The sequence below is a fragment of the Stegastes partitus genome, unplaced genomic scaffold (genome assembly GCF_000690725.1).
Source record: "Stegastes partitus isolate 25-593 unplaced genomic scaffold, Stegastes_partitus-1.0.2 Scaffold1896, whole genome shotgun sequence".
Lineage (NCBI taxonomy): Eukaryota > Metazoa > Chordata > Actinopteri > Pomacentridae > Stegastes > Stegastes partitus.
In genome coordinates, this window is record NW_007579627.1 from 107,314 (window position 1) to 115,865 (window position 8,552).

Sequence of the window (8,552 nt, forward strand, 5' to 3'; positions counted from 1 at the left end):
ATACGGAGAGAAGATATTTCAGAGGCTGAATCAATGACCGGAGAAGGAATTTAATTTGCACAGGAAAAAGAAGGTCTCACAGGCCCTTTGGCAAATAATCTGATCTGGATTTTACACAATAAAGTTGCACCGGCTTGTGAAAACCGGGAAATTAAGGCGTGTGGGATTTGTGACAGGATGAGCAGAGTTCTGTTCAGGAAACGGTGTGATCGTGGGCCAAAGTGGCAACTCCGTGTAGTATTTGAGAGCAACAGTCGACCGGGTGGAAAGATTGCGTGAAGGTGCAAGTTCATGCAGATGTAGAGAGGAAAACCTCAGCCTCCGGTTGTCTAGAACACCTTCTATACCTAACCGTCCATTTGGTGATTCAGGAGATGTCGTCTCACAATAATCACAATGAGCAGCACACGCAGATGTTGTGAACGCTGTTGTTGCTTCTGCTGTTACTGGACAGGCCAGGTTTACATCTGCAGTGTCACAATATCCCTGATTGTGCCAACAATACGAGCGCTCCAAACACTTAGTGCTTGCAGCTGCATCACCACGTAGCAGCATAACTGTTAGAGCCACAACATGCTCAGTGTGATGGATTACCTCGTACAAGCTACTTTCAGAGCTCTACGTTTGCATGGTGAGCTGATGGATGAGATGCAATGGCTGCCTCGAAGGCAGAAAATCAATCTAAAATAAAAAGTTGTAGTATGCTTTGGAAAACAGTCTGCAGCAAAATACAGAATGTAGAATTTGCATGTAAGTGGCTGCAAGAATGCAAAACCACCAGGACGGCTTTTTACTGCAAGTCATTAAGTGTGGCAGGCCGATATTAGCATGCACAGCTAATGACAGGTGACATGAAAGGCTCCTGCAGGGCTGCTGCACAGATCAGGTTTCAGCCTGAGGGTTCCATCAGTTCACTGTCACACACAGCAGCTAAAGCATTTTGTCCCTGCTGTCAAAGAGGCCTAATTATAGAGAGCAGCGATTACAGCCGCATGAGGTCAGAGTTGAATATGTCTCTGAACTGATCGGTTCTGTCCTGCAACAGAACCACTGACGCATTCTGTGCTGATTGATTTCCAACCAGTTTGTTTTGGGGGATAATCCAATCAGTGACAGGCAATATTTCCTCTCTCGGGTGTGTTTCAGATCAATAGGGTTCTTAGAAGAGCCTCTCTCAGGCCCTCAGGAGGGCTTCACCCTTCACACTGACCACGGTTCCCTCTGACAGGCCTCTGCGAAGGCACAGAGGGACGTGGACGAGAGCTTATATGGTGATTCAGTCACACACTTTGAAAGTTTAAGGAGTGTTTGGCTCTGACAAGAAGTGGAAGTGAATGAGAGGAATGTAGAGGAGGCGAGAAGAGACACTACTGCTGAACAAATGAGGATGAAGAGAAGCAGTAATCGCTTAAGCTGTTATACATCGCAAGCTATTAATCTCCGGCGAAGCAATCCCAGACGGAGATCAGATACGCTGAGATCCAATTAACTTCCTCTGCAGGAGGAGCCGGCCTCTGCTGACCAGGTTCACGCCCCGCCGCAGGAGAACTCGAGGACATCCCCGAGCTCAGAGCTGTCAAAAGATCAGCGTGAGATCTGCCAGCGGAGCTTCACACTCATTTATTCAGTAACCACAATCCCGTAACGCTCAGAAAAAAACTCTGATTTAGTCGCTGCTATCCAAACTCTAACTGTAAGTGTTTATACAGCTGCAGGCACATACTTTCCTTCTTCACGCTCTTATCATTCAGCAGCAGCTCAGAGTCCTCCGTCAGCAGCAGTGAGTGGGCTCATGGTGGTGCAGTAACCTCAGACCACACCAACACACAGTCAGGCTCTGCTGTGGCCTGTACGGCGTTCAGAGAGGCTCTGGTTTCATAATCTGATCAATACCGTGAGTCTTCATGTGTGAATCCAGTCTATAGTAACGTCTGTGCAGCCGAGCTCAGTCATCGTTTGCATCCTCGCAGCCAAAAACCTCGACAAGTTGCTCTGATTAGACTTTGTTCACGAGCCAGACCGATCAGCGCTCGCCTTTGCTCCAGAAGCCAAACGGTGTCCAGCACAGTAACGGAGACGCTGTGAGGGGGCAGCGTTCAGTCCTCTAATTAACTCCGTATCACACTGGCATCTGAACACTTTAGCTTCTCGTTTGGCTCATAAACCGTTATCAGCGTCATCACTAATGGAGGGAAACGGTTCAACCCAGAGAGGACAGGAGCAGAAAAATGAAGGTGCTGACTAGAACCAGAATGAGGAGGTTCTGTAATGAACCGTTTCTGCTAATTGTTCTTTGAAGAACTCCAGAAGTGCCTCCAGCTGCAGTTCCTCTGGACACCAGAGATGGCGCTTCTAAAAGTTCTGGCAAAAAACTGGTTCTTTAAGGAGTCGTTTTCAGGATGTTCAGGATGAACTCTGTTAAATAGTTTGTAAGTTTTTCCTTTGATGGTCTTTGAACATTTTAAATCAAATGATTATGTGCAGATCAAAAAACAGTTTATTAATGTTTCTGTTTAATTAATTCAGGAGCAGACAATGTAATTAAAAAAATGTTCAAAGAACTTATTGATCAGATAGATAGATAGATAGATAGATAGATAGATAGATAGATAGATAGATAGATAGATAGATAGATAGATAGATAGATAGATAGATAGATAGATAGATAGACTTTAATTAACCATCCCCTAAGTGAAGAGCTTTGTCACTTTTTGAAGAGCCACAGAGCCGTTATTTATTCTGAGGGCACAGAACCAGAACACATTGTTTTCACAAACCCACTAATCCTCCTGTTTTAGCTAATTACACCCTTTGGAATGACGTGTTGTGGAGCACATCAGTGTGTCTGCCAGTGTAGTGTGTATATATATATATTTGAGCCACTGGCTGTGTCAGAGCGTCCCTCTGCTGAGCTCCTCTCACTAATCCTATTGTAGCAGCAGTACTGGAGCATCCAGGCCGACGTAGTAACGGACCACAACAAACAGAGAGACGCACCGCCGTGTCGCTCCCTCACCCAATCTGAAGAGATCACAAACGTGGCACCACGAGCTCATGATGGGCTAATCTCCAACTGGGATGTGGTTTCCCCTCTGGCGCCACATCTTCCCGTGTACGAGCATCGTTTGTGTTTGTTTGTGTTTCAGCAGCTGGAAGAAATTTTAAAACTGTCAGAATATGAAACAGTCGCTGGGTGGATAAATAGTCCATTAGAGATGCTCATGCAAGTGTTCAGAGGTCAAGTACACTTTAAATGAGATTTTAAATCTGTCAATAAAAGAAATGTCCTTATCATGGGCTAGATTAGAGCTGAATTTGAGACACACTGAACGGGCTGTACAGTATTTAGAACATGTATTTACGTCGTCTGTGTTCCTGCAGAAACTCGCTGAAAGCCACAACAAACCCTCTCCTTCATTAGTCTGTGTGTATATAAGCTTAATAACATATTTGGCATCTAAACGGAGGCAGACACACAGTAACATCTAATATAAGCTCCATCTGGAGACGCAGCAGCCGTGTGTTGCTGTGGCTTACGGCTCGCTGTCGTACAGATCAGGGGGGTGGGATCTGCCTTAAACAAACTGTAGTGTGTTGGTATGCTGTGTGCAAGAAGATATTTAGGTCACAGGCTGGTCCTGGTGTGCAGGCGTTATCAGGAAGGTCCCACCAGATGGCTCAGGAGCTTTCGACCTCATCGTTAATTACATGAGAAGGTCCTGTGGTGAGGCCAGACTCTAACCCTCTGCTTCCTCCCCCTTCCTCTCTCTTTCTCAGGTGACCAGCACATGAGGGGCCTTCTGAAGGTGCAACCAACCTCAACAAGGATGACAGAATGGTGATTAAAAAGCAAGGGCAGCTTCTTTAGAACCACGCTCATGTCCTCGTCCCCCCGTCATCCCCGCCATGATCATCCTCCTGCTCTTCCTTCTACCCTCTGGCGGAGGCTGCTCAGAACTGGAATGAGGGAGCGTCTTGCCCCTCCTTGAACGCCTCCGAATCGCAGGCCGGTGAGAAGGTGCTCAGCTGTGTGCTGCACCAGCCTCCAGACAGCGAGCATCCTCCTCACCTCTGTCTGCCAGGACCCACTGAACCTTCCAGGGAGGAGGTGGGGTGGACGGATCCGCCGCGACCCCTCCCGACTCCTGATACCATACTACTGAATGCTGACCATGAACCTGCCCTGTCTGTCTGCCTGTCTGTCTCTTACGTGTCTGTCTGTCTCTTACATCGGCTGTCAATCTGCACCAAGTGCCATAGCGTCATTACATTCCTTCAGACTTTGCACTGACCACCAACAACCCTCATGGCTTCATCCCCGGCCATGTTTACATGCACTCCGCGGTTCGGCCTGCAGATGTGACGTGATGAAGCCGTGCATTCGCCTCGTTCAGCAGGTTAAATGCCGCCCAAAGCTTCATCGGTGTCTCTGTTGCGCCTCTGCAGATTTTCCACCCTTCATTCTGCCTGCCTGGCTCTCAGCACTTGGAGCCTGTAAACAGACAGAAGCTGTAAAATTCAAGTTATGTGGAGCAAGTGATGCAACAGCAGCGAGCCGTGCTGGAGGATCAGGCTCTCCAAGTGTTGTTTATTGGTTCAAACAAGCCTCCAGTAATGTGACTAACATCACATTACTCTGCACATCGCCGTGGCAACAACATAAATTATAAACATCAATTAAAGTTTTGTTGTGCATGTAAACATGGCGCCCAGAGCGTCACCATTCAGAGGTCAGTGAATCAGCCTTAAGAATTGGAGCTTTCACATCTACACGTGTTTCCTTTGAGCCCGTCTGTGTTTTTATGTTTAGCTTTTAGCACTTACATGCGTGTAGACAGTGCCACAGAACACGACAGAGATTTCTGCACATTATTTTTCACAAGGATTCTTGTGATTTTTTTTCTTTTTTTCTGTGTATGTTGGATTTGAAACTGGAGGTTGCTGCCTATGATTGTTTCAGAAAGATGAAGATTCAGTCTGGGCGATTTAAAGTGGACACTGGATTATGTATTTATAATTTATTATACACATGCTTTTCCCAAAAGTTAACGATATGCTACTCTTTTGACTTTAGAGGAGCAGCGCCTGTGTTTTTTTTTGTGTACACGAGAAGCAATACGAAACCTTTAGAGGAAACCAACCGTTTTTTTTTTTAATCCACACTGCCTTATCAGTGAGCTGGGCTTCCCTTTAAAGGGGCAGCTCTCTGATGGTTGGTTTTGAATTTCTGCACACAACACCCACACAGAGACGGAGTCACTTTTAATGATGGATTCCAGTCCAGTCCTCGCCGGTTACAATAACAGGCTTTGTGAAAAGAGACCTTTCCCCTTCGCAGTTGTAGATATCCCATTCCATGATTAGAAGAAAGGACCTTTGAAACGAGCCGGAGACGCAGTCGTCAGTTTATTAGTGGGGGGGAATCGGAATCCCAGACAGGAGAGGAAATCCTCCAGCCTCAGGTATGGCTGATGGCGAGCGCTTAGCCTTCTGATAAACGAGGAATTCAGCTTTGAAATCAGCGTGTCCTCAGACATCACAACCAGCCGCCTCCAACACCTGCACCACAAAATGACATAGAGATTTACATAAAAGTCCACCGCAGACCGTAAACAAGGATGTGGACTCATCACTCTATGCATTAATTAGAGCATCAAATTGTCATTATGCAAATTGAATGCAGTCCCCCACAAACAAGAGAAGAAGTCGGCGAGGAGAGCTCCAGCTGACGAAGGTTTAGTCGTTACGAGGATCCTCTCTGTAGAATATCACCCGGTGAATACTGAAACCTTGAAGCCACTAATGGATTCAAAGGTTTTAAAACTCGTGCATAAAGGGAAGAAAAGCACTTTGCAGACCTCCAAGAAAACACAGGAGGAGGAGGAGGAGGAGGAGGATGGACTGACCTTAGCAGAGGAAGGAACAGGAGACGTTGAGGTGGTTCTTGTAGCATGGATGTGTGAGCATGACTCACTGGCTGTGTGTGGGGTGCTGTGTGGGCTGTGTCCTTGCTGCCAGATCATTAGCTTTAGCTTCTCTCCAACTGCGTGGAGCTCTCTGAATGTGATTCTGTCCAACCTGACGTGTTTACACACCTTCATCTTCTTAATGAACTAAGCTTCTTACCTTCCTTTTATCGATTTTACTTTTTTTTTTTTTTTTATTGTTACCAAATGAGTTTTTTAATAACTACAGTAGAGATATATATATATAGCTATATCACGCGGCAACTTTAATATATTGTAAATGATGGCTTGGATGCAATGTATTTATTTGTTTGTTATCATAATGAAGAATAATCTATAAAGGGAAGTTTAAGGTTTGAGTATATTACACTCTGTTGTGTGTCATTGGGTTTTAAATGCCTATTTGTTCATCTTTTTGTATCACAATGAAACAACACAATACCTTTTTACATCACTAAGATTCATCCTGTTTACTGTGATCATGAATTGGACGCGTCTCTCTCACACACATACACAAGAAAACAAACGAGCAGTGTGGTGGTTTATTGGTCTCATTGTGAGGATGCAACACGTTCGTAGCTCATGTATGTGTTTTTCTTTTGTTCTTTTTTTTTAATTTAATTTTTTTAGAACAACTGATCAAACCATTTTGCACACTTAATGTTCAGGGATTGATTTGAACCACGGCCTAGCAGCAGCTTCAGAGCCAGTCTGTCGCTTCATGCTCACAGTAAGTGCTGACACGTCGTCGCCCGCCACCCGAGGAGACGTCGGCTCTGGTCGGATGGGTCATGAATCCAGCATCACTTTGCCAAAATTAAGTTGATTTAGCACCAATCCTTTAGTTTGTCGTATCGAGTAATTCTGTGTTAATAATCACTGAAGTGATGTATTGAGAATGTGCTATTTCTTGTCATACAAGAATCCTGTATAAAGAAACCTATTTCTGATGTTGAGCAGAAAACAGAGGTTATTTTTATTTTTAGAGCAAGTCAATACAAAATAAGTGTCAGAGAAATCAAAGGATATTATTCTAGAACTGAACTGTGATGCTCCCGCGGGGGGTTGATAGAACATGTACATGTCTGTAAATCAAATAAACCTATTTAATCACTTCATACGCTGTGTGGACTCTTTTTTTTTTTTTTATCTTCACTGTGACACGTAAATAAACGTCCACGAGTGTCTACGGAGGGAAACTTTCTGGATCTATTGTCATGTAGAGGTTGAATACACGTCCAGCCAGCGTGAGTTTGAAGAGAGGGTCTGGAGTGTTACTGAGACATTACTCATTAATATTCACGTCTCTGTGTCATATTCTGTAGCATTAGCCATGCTGACGAGTTATAAATAGACATCACTTATCCCCTGTTGTTCGCAGGGTTTAGTTTCATTTGCAGGTTTCCCCGAGCCGTCTCAGCCTCGCGTTACTGCTCGACGACGGTGTTAGGTTCATTTTCAGTTGTTTTAGTGTTGTGGAGGTTTAGAATCAAGTCGGTAAAATCCTCCAACACCAACCACAATAAAACCAGCTGCCTGATTTCATCTACAGTCATCCTCAGATGGATTCAGACCCTTTCATTAAAACAAAAGGCAAAATTTACAATATTCACTCAAATAACTAGAAAGTGAAAAAGTAATAAGACATAAAAATTGTGGTTGAAAACAAAACAGTCCTAGACAAATGAGAGCACTTTGCTGATGAGCAGTGGTCCAGAATACCTGTCAACAGGTGCACAAGTCTGACTGAGAGTTACAGAAACACCTGATGGCAGTGATTGGCTCAGAGGGTTGTTCATTACTTTATGGCTCCCTTCATGCTGGTTTGATTGTTTGTTTTTTTATATTTCTGTTGAGCCACAATTCAAAAGCAACGTCCTGATGTTCATTACGTTTCTATTTATTATTATGTTTGTCAATTTCAACTGAGGGTATGAATACATTTGAGGACGCCTGTAGGTCCCCCTCAGGGTGCCATGCAGCTCTGAATCATGGAGCCTTGGACACATCCTGTCACCAGAACGTAGGCAGGAGGTCCTTTGGTTACTGCAGGTGGAGCCTCCCTGGATCAGGTTCAGTCCAGCACGTCCTTCAGTCAGATTGGGATCTGGGAAGTTTAAAGGCCGGGTCCTTTGTCGTGTCCCTTGAGCCATTCCTGAGCAGTGTTTGTGGTGTGGCGGGTCACATTGTTGGGGATGTGGTGGGTGCGCTTGGTCATGTTGAGGTGGATGCTGCATGTCAAAGGAAGCTCCACGTGGACGCCAGCACTCAGGGTTTCCTAGCAGAACGTTGCACTGTAGCTTCACATGTCTGTGGCTGATCGAGGGACGACATGCTGATGAAGCATCACGTCCGTCTGGCTGGTTTGACAAACAGCTACACTGAGCTGTGTGTTCGGTATCAGAAGGATTAACATGTTTAGTTTGAAAACCTCAGTAGTTTGTTGGATGAGGTTTTAATTTTTTATACAGAAATGTAAATAATAAGAATCATGAAGGATGTGTTGGTATCACTTGACTTGAGGGGAAATAAACAGCAATTAAAGCCAGGGTTTTTCAACATAACGGACTTCCTGTTGGGTTTAGG

The 8,552-nt window shown here is 44.8% G+C and overlaps 1 protein-coding gene across 1 annotated transcript in view; it reads left to right on the forward strand.

The window, feature by feature from the left end:
- The window catches only part of LOC103373052 (protein spinster homolog 2), a 32,686-nt gene extending 25,602 nt beyond the window's left edge, over positions 1–7,084 (forward strand). Inside the window, exon 11 of the mRNA XM_008302851.1 lies at positions 3,778–7,084. The gene's annotated coding sequence lies outside the window, so the exon portion shown is untranslated. The remainder of the gene's footprint in view (positions 1–3,777) is intronic.
- The last annotated feature ends 1,468 nt before the right edge of the window (positions 7,085–8,552 follow it).